Consider the following 24,270-nt stretch of genomic DNA (forward strand, 5'->3'; position numbering starts at 1 on the left):
GTTGCATGTAGTAAGAGTAAGCATTGTTTTGAGACTTTGGGGTTTCAGTTTATATAATGTAATTTTTGAGAATGGTGGGTCACTGTCAAGAAGTTTTTAAAACCCTGACTTACAGGTTAATAACCCAGGCTTTGCAATCAGTTGAACCTGGGTTTAAGTCACAGATCTGACATGAACCAGCTGTGTGACCTTGAACAAATTCCATGACCTCTCAGAGCCTCTTTTTGTGTAGCTGTAAAATGGGGGAATGTCTCCTGCATCCGAGGAGGTGTTCTTGTGTGAGCTCACGTGCGTCGATCTCCTTGCTCAGTGCTTGACTGGTAGTAGGTGTTCAATGCACACGCTAATTGCGCTTGCTATTGTTGCTGAAACGGCAAATCCTGGCAGCTCGTCATGGGACACTGTGCTTTTTCTTTTTCCTTTTTTTAGATCTCGATGTGGAGGAGATGGAGGACTCAGAACCAAGGATTTCCAAGTGATTTCTTCCAAAGCACGAGAAACTAACTCTGTTAAGGCTGGTCTGTTCTAACTGAGGTAATGGGATTTGCGTCTCTCTTTAGTCTACTTGAAATAGGAAATGGTTTTCCTGAGGGGCTGAAAGGGTCATATGATTTGTGCCAGCGATCTACCAGGTTTGGGGATTACAAAGTGACGATGACATTTAAGGGAGCTGCTATTAAGGAGACATGATGTGTCAGCGCCTGTGATGAAGGGGGAGCTAAGTGAACGGGCTTCAGGACAACTGGCTTCTCATTGCAGTTCTGCCGGTGGCTGTCATGGAAGCTTCTCTAAGTCCCCTCTAGATCTCTAGCTTCTCCAGGCCCAAAGGACCCACAGACACCACGGAGGCCCGGAGAGGTTCAACGGCTCTTCCGGGTGACCAGTGGGCTGGGGTGGAGGCAGGCCTGGAACCTGGATCTCGGGTGCTCAGTCATGCAGCCAGCTTCAGGGCCTGCTCAGGGTGAGCACCGACCGTGCTGGGCGCTGGGAATGCAGGCGTGAAGAGCCGCCCCAGGTCACTTGCAGTTTGTGCAGACATACTGACAGCCTAGCACACCCAACTCGACCTTTGAGGCATATACAAAGCCCCAGATGGTGAGAGTAACAGCTGCCACTTAGCGAGCACTTGTGTGTGTGTGTGTGTGTGCGTGTGTGTGTGTGCAAGGCAATACGTTAAGGGCTCTGAGTGCTGTGTTGTTATTTACTCCTCACAGTACTTTTATGAGGTAAGGAAGAATAGATGTGAAGGATTGAAATGTGAAAACGCAGGCAGGTTGTGGAGGGCTTTGCATCTCGGACAACGTTTATAGTGCACACTCTGTATGCCAAGTACAATGCCAGGACTGCGAAGTTCAAGGAGCTTACAGCCTAAACTCCAAAGAGGCATAGTCAGATGGCTGAGGCCTGCCGTTCCCCCACCCTTCACCTGCTTCTCCAGCGGTCAGACTGGGAGCCGTCACAGCAAGAGACCCGAGTGGCTGACATCTCACATTTCTGGCCCCTCAATGCAATTTTCCACTTTTTTCAAATTTAATATATGCTTGCATCCATCCATTAAAAGTTATACTTTCACTTTATAAACAATAGTAAGGCCTTCTCTGAGTTTGTTCATTTATTTGTTCATTCAGTAGATGGTGATTGAGCTCCTTTGGGCACTTGGGTATTCAAGACCAAACAGATTCCTATGTTTTCACAATCGTAGTAGTCATGCCCAGTCTCTTAGCAAGAAATTATTGTTCAACTGTTAGAGATTTCTGTTGTTAACATGCTAGAATATCAACTCCAGGGATGTTGGAGATTGACCCATAAATAAGATTCCAATTGGAGATATAGGAAAATCTTTTTTGACATCTTCAGAAACGAATTTCTTACTTCTTTGTTAAATTTTGATTTTGCCATTCCTGTTACTTGCTCACAGAGGCCTTTTATGTGTACACTCCACCTCTAGGCAGAGAAAAAAGCAGTTCGGCAAGGGGCCTTCTTTGACTCAAAATGCTCTTCTCTTTTAGCTTTGTAGGCCCCACAGGACTCTGAGTGTACAAAAATAAAGCAATTGAAAAGATGCTTTAATTTACTTGGGGCAAAGTTAGAGACAGCTCCAATAATTGTGTTAAATAACAGAAATCAGATTGTAAGTCTTGAAGGCTACTTGTAGTAAACTTAAGCTCCAAATAGAACAAATGAGCTGGTGAATGTGAATGTGCTTTGCAAACTTGTAGTTGCTCTGTACACCAAATGTTGTGTACCTCCTCTGAGTATGACACTGTGCTGGGGACAGTGAAGGGCCCTGCAGCGAAAAGATCTGCTCCTTTCCCTCTCAGACCCTGTTTTGTAGGTGAGGAAATAAAATATGCAGAAATAACTGTGTGGTAAACATCAGAAAAAGATATTTTGGTAATTTGAGAAGGAAGAAGTCCCTTTTACCTTTAGGAGTCAAGGGGCTCTTGAGAAAAAGCATTTAAGCAAGTCCTTGAAGGATGTGGAGTTTCCATCAAAGAGATGGGGAGAAGGCATTTGAGAAAGGAGGAATAGCAGGAGAACAAGGCGGCATGGACCATATTCAGGGAAAGACGCTGAGTCCAGTTGAGTTAGAACTGGTCTCTGTAGGCTTCGAGTGGGAAATGAAGCTGGAGAACATTCAGTGCCGAATGATAATGGTGTGGAATGTCAAGCTGGGAAATTTGAATGTATTAGCCAGTAGGAGTCACTGAGGATATTTGAACAGGGGAGTGTCATGGCTGTGCGTTAGGAGCATGCTCTTGTGGGTAGCTCAAGGGGAGATGGAGAGGAAAGGCAGGGCAGACACCAGAGCCAGCGAGACTGTTAGAAGGCTACCACGGTCCACCAAGGAGAAGTGGGGCGGGAAGGCGTGAGGTGGTAGCAGTGAAATGGGAAAGGAGCAGATGCAAAGGAAAGAATTGACACAATCTGACATCGCAGTAGAGAAGGAGCAGCTAAAGCTGACGCTGACATTTCCAAAGCAGTGGTACCCATGAAGGAAACTTGGAAAACGGTATGAGAGGCTGCATTTTAGAGGTGCTGAGTTTGAGGTGTTAAAGTGTGACGTCCCCCAGACAGACTGGGGCTTTGCACTCCAGAGGAAGGCCAAGGCTGGCTTGGGAGTCATTGGGATATAAGAAAAAATCAAGAGGTAGGGGAAGAGATTTTCCAGAGAGAAAATATAGAGAGGCAAAGGTTGAAGATGGAGCCTTAGGAGAAAAGAAAGAAGGACCTAGAGAGAAGTCTGGCAATAAAGCAAGGAAGAACCACAAGAGAACATGACTCCAGAAGCCAGGAGAAGGAGGTTTCCCAGTGGAAAGAGCCTAGGGTCTGAGACGCTGGAGGGGGAGGGGTGAGGCCCAGGAAGACCATTGGATTGACAAGGGCTAGATCACATGTTTGTTGGCGTTTTCCTTTCTAAGGTACTGTGACTTACAGGATGAATATTAAGCGGTTTTATTTGCAAAAATTTGTATCTTGCACAAATCAAGAGTCACTGTTAAGTTTGACCCTAGCAAGCCCCAAAATACACTTCTCATTACTAAAGTTCAGACTATTAAATGTGGTTTCGATAGTCACACACCTTATTCTCCTGTCAGCAGACTGACCAAAGTATATCTGTTGATAGGAAGCTCTTTAAAAACTACATTTCTGTTGATGCAAAGTTTTCTAAAAGTAATTTAATTTTACTTTGTCTTTTACCATATGGCTGTTGTATGATGTGAGAGGGAGAGAGAGAGAGAGAAAGAGAGAGTGTGTATGTGTGTGTGTGTGTGTTTTCATGGGCATATGAGCTTAGTACAATGGAATGAGAAGAGTGGGGTCAGATAAATCTGGTTTCACAACCTAGCTGGGCCATTTTCCAGGCTTGTGACTTCAGAAAAGTTACTCTCTCCCTCAGCCTAACTTTTTCCATCCATAACTCAAATAGGATTATTTTGAAGATTGAGTAATATGTAATTTGGTCAGGATCTATACCATAGTAGGCAATTAATAAATGTTGATTCTCTTCAACTGACTACCTTCTATAGAAATGTAAATTTCTACATAAGGTGCATCTGTACACAAAGCCTTATCTTTATGACTCATTCTAATATGTTAATTTTATCACGGAAAGAGCATACCTCCCACTATTGCTAATCTATGTGACAGTTCAAGTGACCTGCAATTTAGTATACATAAGAATCCATCTGGGAAATTTATTAAATTGTAGGTTGCCAGGCCCCTGGCACAGAGATTTTCATTCAGTAAATTTGGGGTAGGGCCCCTGAGAATCTTCGTTTTAAACAAGCAATGACTACTGCGATGAAGATTGACAAATGCCAATTTCTAGGAAGCAGAGGAAGGGGTAAACCTGGAACTCGATATGCTGAATTCAAATCCAGTTTCTATTAGAGACATGTCTGTGCTCAAAAGTTTTATATCTGTTTCGTTAACAATGTTTATAGATTATATTTGTAATAAGATAAAAACAAATGGATCCCAGATAGTCAAGGAATGGTGCTGTTGTCACACCCCACCATTGCCGTGTGCGGTATATCCACAGCAGTATGGGGCAACACGCAGCCCCCAGATCAGCTTCTTTTCCTGTGGAGTAAGTGGTGACACCCTGTCCCTATGCCCAGAATTTGCAAAACCAATGTAACTTTAATTGTTGTTACCAATAATATATTTAATGGCAGCAACGTTGCAGTCATGCCGTTAAAATATTTTGATGCATTTATCTATCTGACTCTATGTCTTCTGGTTGATAAACATCTGTGTCATTATTTCTTTCCCTCTTTCTCTGCATGTTGGAATCATATAATTTTTAGGCTAATTCACATTGTTCATCTATCCTAACCTCATTTTATAGATGAGAAAATACTTTATCCTTTTTTTCTTCCTAGTCCTAGCTTCTTTCCTTATTCACAAGAAAGAATTGAGACATTTATATGTGTTTGGTGTAAGCAATGTCTGGAGAATATAAAACATATTTGACTTGTGTAGCTTGAATTGCGCTCTACGTTCCTTGTACATAATTTAAAAATCAGATGACTTAACGGGAATATATTTATTAAAACTATACTGAGTCATTTTATAATGTTGTTGGCATTCCGTGGATGGTTTGCTTCTTTTGGAGGAGGATGCCAAAGGCCTGGAGTCTTGCCTAAAAACAGGGTTTCCTGTCTATACCCATAGCCCTCAGGGGAGAAGACAGAGCTGACTTTCATGGAGTCCATTCTATACCTTATGTGCATTGTCTTAGCCATCTTATCAGAACCTCAAAATAACCTGATATGGTAGAAATTGAGGCAAAGAGGCTCAGTAATGTGGCCCATGAGATGAGATTTTCATACCCTGGGTCTTACCTGACTCCAAAGTCAGTTGTTTCCCCAGCCACATAGTGAGAGTAGGAAATAGATCGTTGTTCCTGATTTTAGCTTAGAGACTTAGAGATCTTCGTCCCTAATATTACTGTAACCTCAGAATTTCTGACGAGAAGCAAATGGAGCAGAGGTAATGTGCAAACTTGAATTTGTTCAACGAATACCAGCTTTGTGCCAGGTATCAGATCAGGACCCCACCCTCGTGGGGCCTCCCTCTCTTCCTCACCTGCCCTTATCTACCAGCCATGTGCTGCTGCAGGCTTTGCTTTCAGAGTGAAAACACTGATGGATTTCTGCTCTGATAAGATCAATCGTTCTGTGTTTTGCTGTAGCTGTCACTGTCCCTGTGCCAGGCTAAATGTTCACAGGGTTGCTATGCCAGTTTGAAAGGTTAAAACAGTTCCTTGGGGGGTTGTCCAGAGGTGCTCTGTAAGTGTGTGGAGCCCGGAGGAAGTCTACAGGGGGTGAGGGAAAGAGCCCAGAGCCCTGCAGAGGGGGCTGAGGGGAGGTAAAAGATCACGGCGTGTGAGGCCAGGCGGGAGGCCTGCGACTTGTTCCCCGTGACCCACTGTGCAACCTTGGGAAAGCAACTTGGGTAGCTTTGCTGGCTTGGTTTCTTCACCTGTGACCAGAGAAGGTTTGGCTCAGTGATGGCTAAGGTTCCTTCCAGCTCTAATGTATGGTCATGCCACCTCCTCTCCAGCAGAAAAGCAGAGGTGCTGAGATAAGCAGATGGTAAACTCCATGTCTGGGATCTTCCAGGGGTCCCTCCGACTGTCCTCATAGAGACCCTGGTACTAGCCAGACTTGGGGTCCTGCCATTACCCCACAATGCTTTTGAGGAAAGTGCATGAATTTAAGGGTAGGAGAGGGCCAGCCCAGTGGCGCAGCAGTTAAGTGCGCACGTTCCGCTTCGGTGGCCTGGGGTTCACCAGTTCAGATCCCGGGTGTGGACATGGCACCATGTGGCAAGCCGTTGCTGTGGTAGGCGTCCCACATATAAAAAGTAGAGGAAGATGGGCACGGATGTTTGCTCAGGGCCAGTCTTCCTCAGCAAAAAGAGGAGGATTGGCAGATGTTAGCTCAGGGCTAATCTTCCTCGAAAAAAAAAAAAAGGTAGGAGAGAGTGTCTGCTTTGGAGGAAGTGAGGATTCTTGCTGACTGGGAATCAATCAAAATGGAAGGTAGAGAATTACGTTTTTCAAATTCTATGGCTGGAAAGAACCTTAGAAATAAAGTAGCCCAACCTCTTCACATTCCAGATAAGGAAACAGGAGTCGAGGGAAATCCTGGGACTTGCTCAAGGTCACCCAGCTAGTGGCAAGCTGGGAACAGAACCCAGTGTGCTAGGCCCCATCTAGTACACTCTCTGCAGAAACAGGTGGTCTTGTCCTAAGGAGGGTTTTCAGGAGAGCAGGAGATGGCAGTCAGCAAGCAGAACCTGAGGAGGGGCTGGAACTCCTCTTGGGGAGAGGACCATGGTGCCTGCCGGGCTTCTAGCAGGCCCACCGCATGCTGCAGACTTCCGGGCCCTGCTGATGCACTTGGATTCTTGTCAATTAAGGTAGTCAAGAAAATTTCTTTTTAAACTGGGAGATGCAGAGGCCTGTTTCCTATTTTTTAAGGTATTTTTTCTCTCTTTTTAAAATAAAAATTACTGAGCTATATGTACAACAATTTAATTTTGAGGGGAATTAAACATTTTCTCAGGGAGTACCAAGAACAGCACCCAGCTCGCACAGCGCATTTTGCTGGCCACTGCCACGCGTGTGTTCAGCCCAGGGTGCATTTCCACGGGCGATCCGGTGGCTGTTGACGTGCTAGAGGGGCATCCTGGGGTTAGCTCAGCGCCCGTGAAGGCCGACTTTGTGCCAGGTGAAGGAGACGGCAGCTTTTGCTTCCTGCTTTGTGAGTTGGATGTTGTTTCTAGGCCCCATTTTGTTTGTATTATTTTTCCTGTTCATTTGTTAGAACAACTTTTGATTATTTTTAGATTATAATTAGATAATACGACAACCGATGCAGTAAAAACAAAACCGAATTTATGATCTTGCCAGGCAAGAGAGACCTGCGTTCAGAATCGCGCTCTCCCCATTCTGTGCATTTTCTTTGCATTTTCATGTGAGAATGGAGATTTTTGATGAGCCTTAATAGAATGTTGATTCGATTGTAGACGAAAGTGAGGATTTCCTTTTTTAAAAACCCACTCAGCATTCTGGTCTGCCCCTGCTTAAACCGATTTATTCTCCGTCCCTGACATGGACTCAAAGGGCAAGATTTCCCAAGGTCGCGGTGCTGCCTTTGAGGCTCCTGGGGGAAGCAGTTTACTGTCTTACAGCAGCCAGGGTGGCGCCTGCTTCCTGGTGCCTCCTGCGGAACCGTGCCTTCTGCTGCGTGTCTGCCCTTCCCTTGGGCTAATGCGGGTTCCACCTTCGCTCTACAACGGGAGGGGGTGGGAGGACCACTTTGAGGAAGCAGAAGGCACTAGGATAGACGGAAAAAGCGATGACGTGGCAGTGAAATGAAGCCCCGAGTGGGGTTTTACTCAGATGTTAGAGAACGGGCCTACCCCGAGTGCTGTGCTAAATAGGGTGAAAAAAAAAAACTTGACCTTTAAAATTTTTCCTGTCAAGGTCTAGCAATTCTGGAGTTTCTTTAGCCACTGTGCGCTGTAAGTTGAGTTTTCGCACAGCAGAACCATAAATTACCTGGGAGAACATTCTTTCCTAAATGAATATACGTTGCAAAGTGAGTTTCTTACCCTGTTCTGTTCTATATTTAATATTCTTAGTTTTTATTTTTTGACATTTTAGGAAATCACTCAAGAGCTTTTTGCCACGTCTGAAGGATCTATTTTAAGACTTTCTTTTCTATTTAATGATAGGAGTTTCTGATAAGACGATTTGCACTTCTCTCTCTTTTAGCAAATACTTTTTGAGGTCTTTTGTTTTTTTCTTTATGAAGTTTAAATGGGAGTCTTACCTCTAAGCCTAGCAGCTTCCTTCCATTAAAAATGACCCATTTTTCCCCCCATGAGGTCCCCTTGCTCAGGGAGGATAGTAAACGTTGGGTGATTAGTCACTGTGAAGTTCAGCAAACGAGTGCTTTGGAGGCCATGATTTATGTTACTGATCGGAAAAAAAGGTTCTGTCTGTCTCCAGACAATTCCTCTTGTGAAAGGTAGGCCCCCGTCTTCCCAGCAGGCCCCTGAGGGTCCTGTTTGTTGTGTTGAGGTTTCCAAGCCCGTGGCCATTTTCTGCGAGCTTGCATCCCTGTGTGAAACCCCTCCCACTGTGGAGTCTCTGAGCATTTGTTTTCTAAAATGAAAGCACAAGCAGAAACTCGAGCTGTGCTTCAGAACAGCCTGTTCTTTAGATTTTTTTTAGATCAGTATATTTAAAGCCTAATTTTTCTAAACAGCCTATTGTGGGTTTTTATTTGCAGTGGGTTTGGGTTTGTTTTGGGAATTTTACTTTTTTTAATGTAGACAACTTATTTATTAATGTAATTGCTCCCTGTTTGCCGTGTCCCCAGATAATTTCACTCGAAAACAGGTGAGCAGGGGAACTATTTGGATACCTGACTCCTGCCAGAAACCTTCATTCAGTTTTCATTAAATTTTTGAGGGGGGAGGGGGGGTGAAACTGGCAAAAGCTAACGGGAACTTAGTTCCCTTAACATTCTTCCTTCCTCCCGCCCAACAATTTTCCCCAGTTGATTTCTTTTGTCTAAACCATTGTGCATTCACTTGTGTGACCAGCCAGAGTTTTTGTGGCATTTTCACAGTGGACGAGCTCTTGTGCCTCTAATTGTGGGTCAGACCTACCGACGGGCTTGCCTGATAGCTCTGCCGGTCACTGGCATCTCCTGAACCTGGGAAGAGGTGACTGTTTCACGGTCCCGTGCTGCCGCCGAGGTCCGTGCTGCCATGCCTGGCCTCCATCCAGAGATTGCAGTATTGCCAGCAGTGGCTTCAAACTGGAAAAATGGGAGGTGGAAGAGAAATGATGGAAAACACGGGGGGAGGAATTATGGAAAACAGGGGAGAAGGAAAGACATAAGGAAAGCATGTACGTGGACTCACATAAATCTCTGAGAGCCCCGGTCCGTAAAAGTGATCTCTGTACATGGGCGTTTTGTATCTGAAACCAGGTGGGAAACCCCTGGGAATGTGGGGCTGTCTGCTGACGGTGGGGAGGAGGCATGGCCGAACAAGGCAAGAGCACCAGCAGCGTTCCTCCAGGAGGTCCCCACCAGCACCAGAGACATCTAGACTGCTCTCCAGACCAAAGGGATCAGCTCTGCACCCCCCACCCCTCCCCACCCCATGTCTCTAGAGCAGAATTTTCTCTAGAGTATAGTCTTGGGTTGACCGCCATTGTTCCATTGAGTAGTTCTCGAAGTTTCCCAGAGGACACTTGTGATCTCAGTGGATATGCTTTATTGTGTTGACCCCGTTGTTTGAAGCCCTGACTGCCAGGTAGTCCAGGCTCCATTTCTGCCATCTGATTTTTGGAATTATTTGTGTGACACGTTGATGGAGCATGATATCGATTCAGAATGCTCTGACCCAGTCAGGAGCTACCATTAAAGGCCTGTGCGTTCTCAGCAGTTACTGCTTCCCTCAGTACGTCACCTGCTAATGGTGAATATGGAACCCTCTTCTAAAAGGGCGAGCTGGCTGCCTCTGAGAGTGTGAGTCTGGTTTTGTGGAGTGCTGACTAGGAGTTGATTATCACCTCCTTCTCGAAACTTGAACAGACCCTATGATTAAAGTGATTTTTGAGGTAAAGTGAAGAATTTGCTATCTGCCCCCCAGGATTTATATATTTAGAAATTTTCCATGTGGGAATGAACAAACTGGAAGGATCCTGAAGAAATATTATGTGACCCAAATATATTCCGTGTTAAGGCTTCTCAGCACCTGTCCTTCATTGAGATAGACTACTTCAGTAGTTTTGAAAGCCTGAATAGTGATAGCTCACCATTTAAATTTTAGGAGGACAGTGAACCACTGTACAGAGATGGAAATGTTGCAGGCAGAATAAAACTTTTAAGTGATTATACTTATGTTATTATAGATTAGAGTCTAAAATTCAGACACAGAGGCAGGAAGGTCATGTGAGTGTTCACTGTGGGCTGGGTACAAGAAGGTAGAGTCAGGGCCAGCCCCATGGCATAGTGGTTAAGTCTGGCAACTCTGCTTCAGTGGCCCAGGTTCGTGGGTTCAGATCTCAGACACAGACCTACTCATCAGCCATGCTCTTGCAGCAACCCGCATACAAAATAGAGGAAGACTGGCACAGATGTTAGCTCAGGGCGAATCTTCCTCAGGAAAAAAAAAGAAGAAGATAGAGTGGTTAGATTGTTGCACACTGGAGAGCATTAAAATTTTTTTAAATACTGTGAGGCCAAATGAAACAGCTCTGCAGGTCAGCCTCTGGACTGCTACTTTGCATGCCAGTTATAGGGCTACAACATCTGACTCAATCCCCCAATCTAGATTTCCTCAGTGGCAGCCTGCCCAGTCTTTTCCTGCAGAACGTTGGGCCTGAAGCTCGTTGAGACCCAGCCCAAGGAAAAGTCATGGCTGTTGAACCTTCTCCATGTCACAGCAAATAAAAGAGCCACTTGGGATATAAACTGTGTCCATCTCATATAGGCAAAGTGACTTGTCAGGTTAGCCCCAGCATACAGCATGTATATCTGAGGACAGCTGGAAAGGCACCAGATATGGCAGCCTTGATTAAGCTGCCCAGTGCTCAGTGTGCCCATCTCAGGACGGAATAGGAAGAACCCAGCAAAGGAAGCCTCTCCTTATCCAGGCATGTCACTCCCAAGGCAGCCAAATGGAGCCAGCCTTCCTTGGCTAATCTGGATGGCATCAGGCCATGGACGACAGCAAAGGACAGCAGGCATATCTTGATATACCTGGTCTGTGTTATTGACCTGCATGGCCCAAGGATGCTTTCTGAAATATCAAGCAGTTACTAACTTCCTAACTAGTCCTAGACTGGGACAATGTGAAAACTGTCTTCTCTCTCTGTTGACGCTTGATTGACCTTCTGCATATCCTGGAATTTATAATACCTTCCCTGTTTTCTAAACATCTTTTAGCCACTCCCGTTTTCCGCAGCTCTCTTCGTGCTAAGTGAGTCATACTGTCTGTAAAGCACTTAGCACAGGGCCTGGCACGTAGAAAGTGCTCAGTAAATCTTAGCTTTTGTTCTCATTGGCTTCTTAGCTTTTGTTCTTATTGGCAACCTCACCATCACCATTATAACTGTTATCATTTCTCCAGCAGGTAAGGAAGCTTTGTTTGTTTAAACCTTAAAGCTGGTTGTGTACCCCAGCCATCTCCACCCTGACATAAATGAAGATGGACCACACATACATGACCCACTGTGTCAGAAAATGCGCTGATCAAGCCCCCCAGCTGACTCGTGCAGGTTAATGTTTGGGGAGCATTGTTCCAGAAGCTGAGGCAAAGCACAGAGATAGATTTGCATAGAGACTAGTCCTTGTGAACTTGCTAGCTGGGAGGTGCTTTGGGACAGTCTTAGGGGGTGGGTCTGGAGGGTGTGCCTTCTATATTATACCGTGGGCATGTGCAGTGAGGTAGTTTTGACCACACTAAGAATCAGATTCTGAAGACTGTTGTTCCCTGGCTGCAACTTGAACCTCAAAGCAGCACCTGGTTCCTTTCCACCCTCCCCACCCACCACTGACCTTCTGGCCTTGCAAACTCTGTTGCCAAGAACAGAAATTCCTATGTTAGAGGACAGAAAACTGGGTGTCAGGGAACTGACACAATTATAATGTAGGACTTTAATGGTGGAACGTGTATCAATGTAAAAATGAGGGGCAATCCACTCTCAGTGAAGATTTTGGGACCCTGGTTGGCGATGAGAAGGGAGGTATAGCTGAACCTACTTTAGGGTTGGCGACTGAGAGTATGGTCTGCTCCTAAGGAAACATTTCAAAAGACAGAAATAACCAGTCCCATGCCACCTTCATGACCTGTTGTCTGAACTGGAAGCTACTAGGCTGGTGAGGAGGAAAAGGCCACAGTATCTTAGAGCTGAAATCCTAGCTTCATATTAAATTAATTTAGTGTAGAGAGTGAATTAACTGGAAGTCTTTTCAGCCCTTCAAAGCTCTTGCCTATATTTTGAGGGTAACACGGCCTAGCATTTTGTTAATTTATGATTGTGGTGATTTCTTCCATTCTGTGTAGTACTTTCAGATGGCCTTGTTGCCTGGAGACGTAGTGGCCTGCGTCCCTTGGGCAGCGCAAGACTGGGAAGTGTAGCTGTAGATCTTAGTCGTCCCTGAAACCATTCTCTCTCTCTCCCTCTTTTCTTTGTCTTCTTCCTGCCTCTGTTGGGGAACTTAGCCTGGTGTTCTGGAACCACAGTCCCTTCTCCCATTCATCCAGGTGACTTATTGCCATAGGGTATGTAGTGGGTTGAGCGGTGGCTCCCCAAAAGCTCTGTCCACATCCCTGAAGCTGCGAGTGTGACCTTATTTGGAAAAAGGGTCTTTGCGGATGTAAGTTTTTTAAGGATCTTGCATTGAGTTCATCCTGGATTATCAGGTGGCCCCTAAATCCAATGACGTGTCCTTTTAAGAGACACACAGAGGACAGACATATAAAGAGGGGAAGGCCATGTGAAAATTAAGGCAGAGATTGGGGTTACGCAGCCACAAGCCAAGGAATGCCTGGAACCCCCAGAAGCTGGAAGAGGCAAGGAAGGATTCTCCCCCTGGAGCCTTCAGAGGGAGCACGGCCCTGCTGACGCCTTGATTTTGGACTTCTGGCCTCCAGAACTGTGACAGAATACATTTCTGTTGATTTAAACCACCAAGTTTGTCGTACAGATTCCCCCTGCTATCCGAAAGTAGAGTGTTCCTATGAAACCTTTCATAAGCTGAAATGGCATAAAACAAAGAAATAATTACCGTTAATTTATGTGGGAAAAATTTTTGAGCATTCCCAGACCCAAAAAATAACCTACCAAATTATACCAAATAACACGTAAAACCTAAAATAACCCTAACGTACAGCAAAAGCAGGAATGATATGCTAAATACACAGCCTACATCACGTAGAAATAACGTGTGTACAGTGTGGTTTCACTTTCCTGAGTCGGGAAGACAGCGAGCACCGCGGAAGGCGGGGTGATGTGGTGTGTTAGGCTGAGTTGTGCGATTTTGGGGTGGGGGGAGGTACAGGAGAGAGAGGAAGAGGACCGACTATTAACCTCTCCTCCTCCTCTGAATCCACCAGGGCAGGCAGGTCACTAATGTCGAACCCTCTTCTCTGTCTACCTGCCTCGATGGTGAAGGTCGAGGTTCATCATCTGCTGTGGCTGACGTGGAAAACTTGAAATACAGGGACGTGTCTGGCTGCTTAGCCTCTGAAATGGCTCGCTGCAACCCAAATGCTGCACGCTACTGTCACTTTTCCCCCTTTTTTGTAAAAGCGAAAATCCTCTTCACACTTCACTCGGTTAGTAAAAACCGATGCTAATGTAGGCCTTTCATAAAAGCAAACTTTCAGATAGTGGGGAAAACCTGTAAAATGTTCCAGCAGCGTTAGGAAACCGACATTGTCAAACCTAGCCTTTATTGAGAAACACCTGGAACTCGTTAAAAATCCATTGCTGCGACCTTAACCCTAGCTATTCTGATTCAGTCAGTCTAGGGTAGGACCAAGAAAGTAAAATGTTTTGTTTCTTTTTTTTTTTTTTTGTAAAGAAGATTGGCCCCGAGCTAACGTCTGTGCCAGTCTGCCTCTATTTTATGTGAGTTGCCGCCACAATGTGGCTGGGCGAGCAGTGCAAGATCCGCGCCCAGGATCTGAACCTGTGAGCTCAGGATGCTGAAGTGAGGTGCACAAACTTAACCAATTGGCCCTGGTGCTGCCCTGAAACTAAATTTTTAAGAGGGGCCTCCAGGTGATTCTGACACATCCCATTACCCCCTCACTATTGGTTTTCCTCCAACTCCTTCCCCCTCAATATTGGTTTTCCTCAGGCTCCTTCCCCCTCAGTACTGGTTTTCCTCAGGTTCCTTCCCCCCTCACTATTGGTTTTCCTCAGGCTCTTCCCCCCTCAGTATTGGTTTTCCTCAGGTTCCTTCCCCCTCAGTATTGGTTTTCCTCAGACTCCTTCCCCCTCAGTATAGGTTTTCCTCAGGCTCCTTCCCCCTCAGTATTGGTTTTCCTCAGACTCCTTCCCCCTCAGTATTGGTTTTCCTCAGACTCCTTCCCCCTCAGTATAGGTTTTCCTCAGGTTCCTTCCCCCTCAGTACTGGTTTTCCTCAGGTTCCTTCCCCCCTCACTATTGGTTTTCCTCAGGCTCTTCCCCCCTCAGTATTGGTTTTCCTCAGGTTCCTTCCCCCTCAGTATTGGTTTTCCTCAGGCTCCTTCCCCCTTCATTATTTCCTCAAGCTCCTTCTTTGGCTTTATTTTGCCTTCATCCAGTTTGCTTTCCTCAGGCAATATCCGTGCTCATGTTTGCAGTCACCTCCTGTGTGTCAGCCCACTGCACATCTGAACCGTCAGCCCAGCTCCCTTTCAGCGGCAAAGTCCATTTTGGATGCCTGTTGACTCAGAGTGCCACCTGCATTTTCCACAGGCTCCTCAGAGGGAGCACAGACTTCATTATCCTCCTCCCAAACCAGCTCTTTGATCTGGCTCCCTACCTGTTAATGGCACATCTAGGCAATGGAACTGGTGTGTCAACCTTCTTTCTTCCCTCTCTCCTCTAATTTCCTATTAGTTGATTCTTCCATCCAAATAGCTTTCGAATCTTTCTCCCCCTTTCATCCCCACCTGTCTCCTTGGTTTCTTTCCAGACCCCTTCCAGACATCCTCCTCACCAAACTTCCCAGAATGACCTATCTGCAAATTGTTGAATGATTCCTACTTAAACTGCACCCAGAGTGATCTGTCGGGAAATTTGTCAAATGGTTTGTGCTTAAAATATTTTAAGTGACTCACCATTGTCCAGGCTGCCCATTAGAATCACCTGGAGAGCTTTAAAAATCCCCATACCCAGTGTCCATCCAAGACCAAATAAATCAGAATCTGGAGTTGGAGCCTGAGTGGAGGTGTTTTTCAATTCCCACCGATGATTCCAATATGCAGTTAAGGGTTGAGAATTACTGGACTAAAGGATAAAGTTCAAACTCATTGTGACATTTGAAACTATTCACACCTGGGTCCCTGCCAGTCTCTCCCTCTCCCAGCAAGCCCTGCCCACGCCGTGTGCAGCACCGTCCTCACCTCTTTGCCTGTCCTCAAATGTGTCATTCTAGTTCATGCCTCCTTGCCTTTGCTGAGACCCCTGCCTAGAATAGAATGCCTTTTTCCCCTCTTAGATTCCGAAGAAATGCTCCCCAGTTTCGGCTCCACCTCTCTTCCCCTGACCCTCCTTCCCCAGACTCAATTTGAGGCTGCCTCCCAAGAGCCCTGGGCACATTCCTTGGCCCTTTGGTCATCGTGGAGGAGCTGTTGGTCTGCATGTCTGTCTCCTCCATTGGACGGTGGGCTCCAGGAGGTTGCTGAACGAGGGAAAGGCCAAGGGGATGAAATAGGCCTTCTGCTTCTCTGAATTATTAGACCCGTTCTGCCTTACATCTCATTAGACACTTGTTAAGAAAACAAAACTCAACTTGGTTTTAATGAATGTAATGAGATTTTAGTAGGAATGCTATGTAATCCCTTAACTGAACACTCGCCAGCTAACGTCTCTCTGGTCCTTGCCTCATTGAACTGTCGCAGTCATTGTCTCAGGTGTTGTTCCCATTTTACAGAATGAATTGAACAGAAAGCTGTGCGATCAGGTAATGCAAGATGGCAGAGAATACTGAGTAAAATGCCTCGATGGTCACCTGCTCTGCAGTGTGCTAATGGTGTATAGGCTGACCAAGAAAAATTAGTTTTATTGGTAAAAATGGCTAATGATATGTAGTTTTTTGAATGGCATATACACATTTGACACTGAATTTGGCATAAAACAAACACAACCATAAAATACATCAATCAAAAGATGAGATGGTGATTTATATTTACTAACACTGGGAATCATGTACACATAGTCTCCCTTTTAAGTATGGTAGAAGGAGTTTTAAACCCAAAGTCGCAAGATCAGGGTTAAAAACCCAACCTTGCCAATTGCAAGCTATGTGGTATTGGGAGTTTGGCTTAATTATTCTGGGCCTCAGTGTTTTAATCTTTGAAATGGAAATATTATTTCTCAGCCCACAGGGGTGTTGGGAGAAAGAAAATAGATGGCGTGTATGAAAGAGATTTGTAAATGGTACAGGGCAAAATAGCAATAGGCTGGATGTTCTTGTCTTTGTTGTGTGTTTGGGTCCAGAAAGTTGGCCTTTGGGAAGAGTCCGGATGGGGAAGGTGGTGCTGCTGGGTAAGTGGATATGGGCGCTGAACCAGTTGCAGGCTGTCTGAATTCCCTGGCGGGGCAGGGCACGAGGATGCTGGGATCTGAGCGTCAGAAAAGCAAATGGCATGAGCTAGTTAGGGAGGAGGAGGGAGTAAGAAGAATGGGTAGAAAATTAGAGTCTTGCTGTGCTTATTGAAACGATGAGCTGAGAGAATGTAACTGGTCAGGGTTTTGCACTGCGTCACTTGTAACCGAGGACCAGCCCTGGGACCACAGAGCAGCTCCAGGGAGCTTGACATCTTGTTCTGTTACTCTTAGGCTATTTCATTCCCAGCAGCCCTGGAGTTTTCTCGATCTCAGTGCAAGGGCTTGTTGACCCTCAGGTTTCAGTGCCCTGATTTCCAACACGTTAATGTCTTACCAAGCCAGAGCTGCTCCCCACAGGGCCGCCTGCTGCTAGTGTGGGTTCAGCTTCCTTCCTCTGCAAAGAGGAGACAAGGCTTTATCTTTTTTATTCTAATAGATTGAAAAATATTTTCCAAGTCTTCGTCAGTATAACAGTCCTGACCTCAAAATATGATCTGAGTGGGTAAGAAGAATGGTCCCACTCTGCCGTCTCTGGAGGTGAGCGTGGAAAACAGTCACGCCCTTTTGTCACAGACATCACCGTCCTAAACTTGGCTGAAAGTTTCTGGAGCAGGAATCAGTGTAACATGTTTAAAGAATCAGTAGATATATTTTGAGATAGAATTGACGGTCTAAAATATTCCAACAGACTGGAGGTCACAGACCAAATGAACACAATCAAATTTAACCAGAATAAATAAGTGAAAGTTTGAGTTTCAGTTAAAAAATTCAGCCCTGGAAGTTTGGAAGCCAAGGAGGAAGAAGAAAACAAGGGAAGAAAGGAGAACTCCATTTCCAAAAAAGTCTGTGTATTATAAATAAAGTCAGTTCTCGAGCACGTACTGTTTGCTGTGTGCTTGCTAAGTGCTCATATCCTCATTTAGTCCTAGCGTGTCCTGGGCTGGGTATTATTTGCTTCATTTTGCAGATGAGAAGACTGAGGCTCAGGGAGGTAAGTACCCTCTAAGGTCATGCTGTTAGTAAGTGGGTCCCAGCATCTGCCTTTTGAAGAGAATGGTGTATTGTAAGGCGTGTGGAACCAGAGGTCCAGACACCAATTTAGATCACATCACGAGATCTTAGGCAAGTCATTTGACTTCTCTGAGCCTCAATTTCCTCATATCTAAACACAACTTTTTTTGTTTTTTAAAGATTTTATTTTTCCTTTCTCTCCCCAAAGCCCCCCGGTACATAGATGTGTATTTTAGTTGTGGGTCCTTCTAGTTGTGGCATGTGGGATGCCGCCTCAGCATGGCTTGACAAGCAGTGCCACGTCCGTTCCCAGGATCTGAACCGGTGAAACCCTGGGCCGCCAAAGCGGAGCGTGCGAACTTAACCACTCGGCCACGGGGCTGGCCCCTCAATTTTCCCATATCTAAAATGAGAGAGTCAGAGTAAATAAAGTTCCCTTTGTCTATAAAACTCTCTTTGCAGGGGAATAGCTGGCGGAGCTGGAGAGGTTTAGCCCAGGACAGGATTTGCAGAGTAAACCTGCAGAGGACCGTTGTGAGGTGGGCTTGCAACCCAGGCCCTCCATGGCTCCGCTAAGGAGGAAATTCCCTGCGCCGGCGAGGCGTGAGCAGTCCCCACCCGATCTGGAGAAGCTCTAGAATCCATTTGTGGCACGTTAACAATGAGTCAGAGTGCATGCTCTCTTTGCTTTTTGTTATCCAAAACGCCCAGTGTCTGTTTATTCTGAAGTGACACTTCCTCATCTGCCCATTTTGAGAAAGGTTTGGGAGACTGGATTCCCGGCTGCTCCAGAGGGCTTGTGTGTGTGGACTCAGCACCATCTTGTGGACAGGTCACCGTGGACTGGGAGTGGGCTGTGGTCACCAAACGTAAAATGAAAACACACCCCTGCAAAAGCTGCTGCAGACAAAGGCTCTACCTGCAGGCTCACGTTTTTAAGAGGGGCTGCCTGCTGCCAGAGCTAGGAATTGCCTTGGGGAATTCACCTTTAGGACTCCGACCCTCTTGTTAAGCCTGTGACACCTGGAAGAGCAGAGTGGGCAGGCTCAGTGACACAGTAAGAGGGAGCCCTTCCCAGGAGTCACAGTAAAGCACCCTGGGTTCTGTTTTCTAGGGAGGGAGCCCCAATCCCTTCCCCGCTGGCTGCCCTCCCCCTGTATCCTGCCTCCGGCCCCACCTCTCCTGGTCCAGGACACTCCCCTGCCCTGCCTCCCCTCCTTCTTGCTGCTATTGATTGCCTCTCAGAGCATAACTCGCCTTATTGTGCTTAAAGGCCCCCTTCCCAGCGAGGTGAGGATGGAACAGAATGAAGGTGTGAAGGGAATAGAGCACACAAGTTGTAAATGCTCTGCCTTCCCCTACCCTGTCTCCTAACACTGGGGAGGCTGGCCGCCCAGTGTTTTGGCTGTTTCTGTGTGGGAAGAAACTGGGTAATAATCTCATCGGGGGCGCAGGTGATGGTCAGAGGGCAGTCTTGCTCAGTGCTCAGTTTACCCAGGTGGGAAAGAGCAACCTGTGGACCTAGAGAAGCCACTCAATGCTTCGACGCTCTCTCCGGTTGCTCAGAGCCGCATTCTTTTCTCTGCTTACTCTTCACAGTAGGGCTCCGGGGGGGACCATATCTGTAATGGGCATGCAGGGCTCCCCAAAACGAGAGAGTTGTTAATTTTGTGTGCGTTAATACACAGTTATTGGCTTTATTTATCAGAATATTACATCGTGATGCATGTACCTGTTTTTTAAAAGTAAATGTTCTTTCAATCACATTACCCTACCTATATTACTATATATTACTATATATATATATATATATATTACTGTATTAGCATATTCTCCCAAGACCCTGCTATAGGAACTCTTACTGTATTACCACAGTTGCTGATTTTGCTATTTGATTTTGCACTTACCTTCCATGACTGTTTTTTAGCTTCCTTTCCTTCTTGTGGGTCCAGCCTGGCTGCTGACCGTCCAGCTGTCAGAGCTAACCTTGCCCGGGCTCCCTGGAAACCCTCGAAGCAGAGACTCTCTAGGCCGCTCATCTCCCCACGTCAGCGTCGGGGGAGTCCCTGCTTACACCGTGACCCCTGCTTCCAACGCCCCTTCAACCAGTGAGCATTAAATTGGTTGCTATTATCATAATGAGATGGGCTAAAGAAAAGAGTTGTAGGTACTGTTTTGTTTTCTGGAATTTTCATGGAAAATTAGGATGAAAAAGAGCAATAGAATGAGACACTGCATTTTATCTGTATCGTCTCATCTAATCCTATTAAGAACTAAGTTGCACTATTGTATCCATTTTATAGATTAAAAAAGAAAGATCTAGAGATGTTAATTAACTTGTCCATGTTCATATGGCTAGGAAGTAACAGAAGTGGCCTGCCCTCCCCTCCGAGGATAAAGGTGACTGTGCAGGAGGAGAAGGGATGGACAAGGAAAGCTGGCAACTACTGACCACCTCTGACAGCTGTCAAAGTGTTAATCAAAGACTTCAATGGAAGCTTGAGCCAAAATCCAAAATCAGCACATAAATGTGCTAAACCCCAAACTGAACCCCAATTTTTTTTTTTTTGAGGAAGATTAGCCCTGAGCTAACATCTGCTGCCAATCCTCCTCTTTTTGCTGAGGAAAACTGGCCCTGAGCTAACATGGGTGCCTGTCTTCCTCTACTTTATATGTGGGACGCCTGCCACAGCATGGCTTGCCAAACGGTGCCATGTCTGCACCTGGGATCCCAACTGGCGAACCCCGGGCCACCGAAGCAGAATGTGTGAACCTAACCGCTGTGCCACCGGGCCGCCCCTAAACCCAAATTTTTAATATGTTTTTTTTTTTACTGAACAAAGCACAACCTAATGAATTCGTTAAACTGAGACATAAACTAAAAAAAGTTCTAAAATAAAAAAACCAAAACGTGAAAGTATTCTCTAAAATAAATTATAACCAGACTGACTGTTATTAGGTTCCTGGCTTAAAGTAAGAGAGAGGAGGTCCAAACTTCTCCTCCGTGTGAGAAAAAGGAGCACATGTGGTCGGCCAGGAGCTGTAACGGACAGGAGAGGTGACGAAACAGGACATGGGGAGGCTTCTTTATGAAGGTCAAAGAATGTCACGATCAAAAACGGGCACATCACCCAATAAACGGACAATACCCTTGCTCTGTTTTATATAGCCAAATTGGAGTGCCCTTCTGACTTAAGAGGACAAGTACGCATGATGGAAACGTATAAATGATTTAAGTATTTGTCTTAAACAGCTTACTTTGGTCTCCTTCCTGTCAAGCTTTTTACCAGAATTGCTAACAAAGAGCCAACTTGAATGATTTTTATTTAAATTCTTAATGCCTTTTTCTGCTTGCTTAGAAGAAATTCTAACAAAAGAAAGTGCAACTAAAGAAAGAAAAGAAAATCATTTAGATGATACTTGTAACTAAATGCCCACATGTGAGCGAAGGCTCAGAAGTAGCTGCCCTCTGCCATGGGGAAGAAAGGTTAGTTTGGGAGCCCTGCAGGCTGTGAGCACTGTGAGCTCCCGTGGGGAGCCCTGGGCACACAGTGAAACATTGAAACCTGTCTCTGCCGTTGACGAATCCACATTCCCTAGATTTGGGGCCTGGAGTCAAGGCTTGACAAGACTTGCTCCTACTGACATTTGCGACTAATAATAGTTAATCGATAATAATAATACTGATAATAGCTCATGTCTATTAAGCTTGATTTTGTGCCAGACAACTACACCAAGCACTTTATAGGTGTTATCATTTAATCCTCATGTTAACCCTGGTCGATTCTAGTATTAGCTCCATTTTGCAGATGAAGAAGCTGAGGTGCAAAGAGTTTAAGAAATTTGCCCAAGGTCACAGCCAGAATGTGACAGAGCCAGGTCCACCTCACACCAAAGTTTGGGCTCTTAGCTACTGTACCAGCCCGGACGTGGTCTGCTTATCCTAAGAGCCCTGTTTCAGGAATGGACTAATATAGTGCTCAGTAGCTTTAATCTCCCCATTATGCCCCCTTTTTGTGGTAGCCCCTGTTTTACACTCAATAACTGGTGGATGGTAGGCATTTGATAAATATTACCTTCAAATGGAAGTGGATCAAAATCAAAATGATAACGTTTATGAGGGCCATATATTACTTTGAAGTTTACATTTTTTTTTAAAGAAAATACTTAAGGGGCCAGCCCAGTGACGCAGCTGTTAAGTTCGCACGTTCTGCTTCTCAGTGGCCTGGGGTTTGCCGGTTCGGATCCCAGGTGTGGACATGGCACCGCTTGGCACGCCATGCTGTGGCAGGCGTCCCACATATAAAGTAGAGGAAGATGGGCACGATGTTAGCTCAGGGCCAGTCTTCCTCAGCAAAAAAGAGGAGGACTGGCAGTAGTTAGCTCAGGGCTAATCTTCCTCAAAAAAAAAAAAGAAAGAAAATACTTAAAAGTACAATGTTATGGAAAATTTTGAATTTCCCTTTAATGTTCACCCCAGGGCTGCCTGGTGGTCCATATGGCGGCTGTGCATATCAGAGAAATGGCCCCCTTCTGGCAGGGGGATGCAGCCCTCACTAGGTATGTACCTGGCCAAGTGGAGCATGGGCTGGCTGTCAGCCTCCCTGTACCCCCACAGCATCCCACAGGGCAATGACCTGTCCCCCACACATGGCAGCCATGATTACGTCTGGGCTACTGTTTGCCAAGCACCCACAGACACTGGGGAGTAAGCTAGAGTCATGAGCATATGATCCTTTGATACCAAGAAAGATGTGGAAAAGCTAAGTTCTTTATTTCTTGGTGCGCCTGACCCTAAAATGGAGAGTGTGGTTTTTGAGTCGTACTCCCTGAGTTTGAATCCCAGCTCTGCCGCTCACTGGCTAAATGACCTTGGTCAAGTTAGCCAGGCTCAGCGAGCCTCTCTGAGTCTCCGTTTTGTCATTTGCAAAATAAGGTTGCTGTGAGGCTTAATCAGGATGCTGTCTATGGAGTGTGTGGAATGGTCCTTGGCACATGGATGGGCTTGTTAGGTGTTAGGGACACAGCACGTGCCTGGCATATTTAGGTGAACTTCCTGCTGCCAAATGGATAAGTCACGTTGGGGACATTGACTCGTTTGTGATGAGATGTCAGTGTCACTCTAAGGCAACCTCAGGAAGACTGCCCACGGGGGCTCCGACACAAGCAGCAGACACAGTGATCTGTTCATGGTGTGACGAGAAGTCCTGGGCAGCTCACGTGCACAACAGAACTCAGTGATGCTCAGCAGGGTGCAAAAAGCATGCCTGCTCAGACTCTGTTCCCAAAGCCGAGTCGGCATCCCTGGTGTCGCGCTGTTCATAGTCTTTTTGGCTCTGCAGGTGAGTCTGACGTGCAGCTCTGCTGAGGGCCACCATTGTGAGCAGGCCCTGCGGTGCCTTTTTCTTCCTTTTGGTTGACTCATGGGGGAGAAGGGCTGTGTATGCCTTTGCCGTGGGTCACTTGTCGGAGCACCGGGAAGCACAAGCTGCCACTGTTCTGTGACACAGAAGCAGGCCACGGCCCAGCCATGCTTCTCAGCCCAGAACCTTCTCCAGATTGGCTTCTCCTGAGAGGAGGCTGAGCGGAGGAGAAGACATCAGGAGGAAGTGAAAAGTGATTACGGAGAGTGGAGCCCCTGGGAGTGGGGAAGGGAGACTGCGTGCCGAGGCGAAGCCCTTCGCCAGCACCAGCACCAGCACCGAGGCCTGTGCTGCACCCACATGGCCACAACTTAAATTTTTGGTATTTAAAAAGAAAGTTAAGTTTTAAAAGTTTGTTGCAGTTTAGTCCAAGCACTGGGAGACAAAGGCCGGATCCCTGGGGTTTAAACTGCTAAAGGAGATTCAACTGGGTCAATGTAAAGATCTGATCAGCTTTGTTCAGCGATCCAAATCGGGCAACATCCCATTTAGGACGGAAAGGAGCCCCAAAGAGCTATAGGAGCCAGGAGATTTGAGAGGCAGGGGGAGCAGAAGGAGGAAGTTATATGGGGCAGAAAGGCAGGTTGGTTATTGCAAGGTGACTTTCCTCACAGGGGACAGCAGGGGTCTGTCAGGCAGACTTCCTGCCGGATGCTGATCAGTTGCTTCCTGGATGAGTGTGACTGGTTTAAGATTCCATTTCTGGGAGACCCAAAGCTGTCAGTAAGTTAAGTTTCGGTTTTGTGACGTGGGGCTTAGCATAAGCAGCTCCATTCTGGGCCTGTTGTGTTTAACAGAAGTAAGCAAGTCAGTGGAGCTTGAAATATTGTTCTTTTCCTTCCTTAGAGCCAGAGCAGTAGTAGTAAGCGATTTTTCGGTGTTTCGAAGCTGTGTTTCTGTGTTTTAACTTGTCGGAGCGGTATCAACTTTGTGGGCAGGGCACGGCCCTGGCTTGTCCTCCCAGCTCCG

At 46.1% G+C, this 24,270-nt stretch overlaps 1 protein-coding gene across 11 annotated transcripts in view; it reads left to right on the forward strand.

Annotated features, from left to right (window-relative positions):
- The window catches only part of ZBTB38 (zinc finger and BTB domain containing 38), a 76,527-nt gene that overhangs the window by 32,510 nt on the left and 19,747 nt on the right, over positions 1-24,270 (forward strand). For all 11 annotated transcript variants that reach the window (XM_070576203.1, XM_008529274.2, XM_070576209.1 and 8 more), the window contains one exon: positions 430-534. The gene's annotated coding sequence lies outside the window, so the exon portion shown is untranslated. The remainder of the gene's footprint in view (positions 1-429; positions 535-24,270) is intronic.

The sequence above is a fragment of the Equus przewalskii genome, chromosome 15, assembly GCF_037783145.1.
Source record: "Equus przewalskii isolate Varuska chromosome 15, EquPr2, whole genome shotgun sequence".
Classification (NCBI taxonomy): Eukaryota; Metazoa; Chordata; class Mammalia; order Perissodactyla; family Equidae; genus Equus; species Equus przewalskii.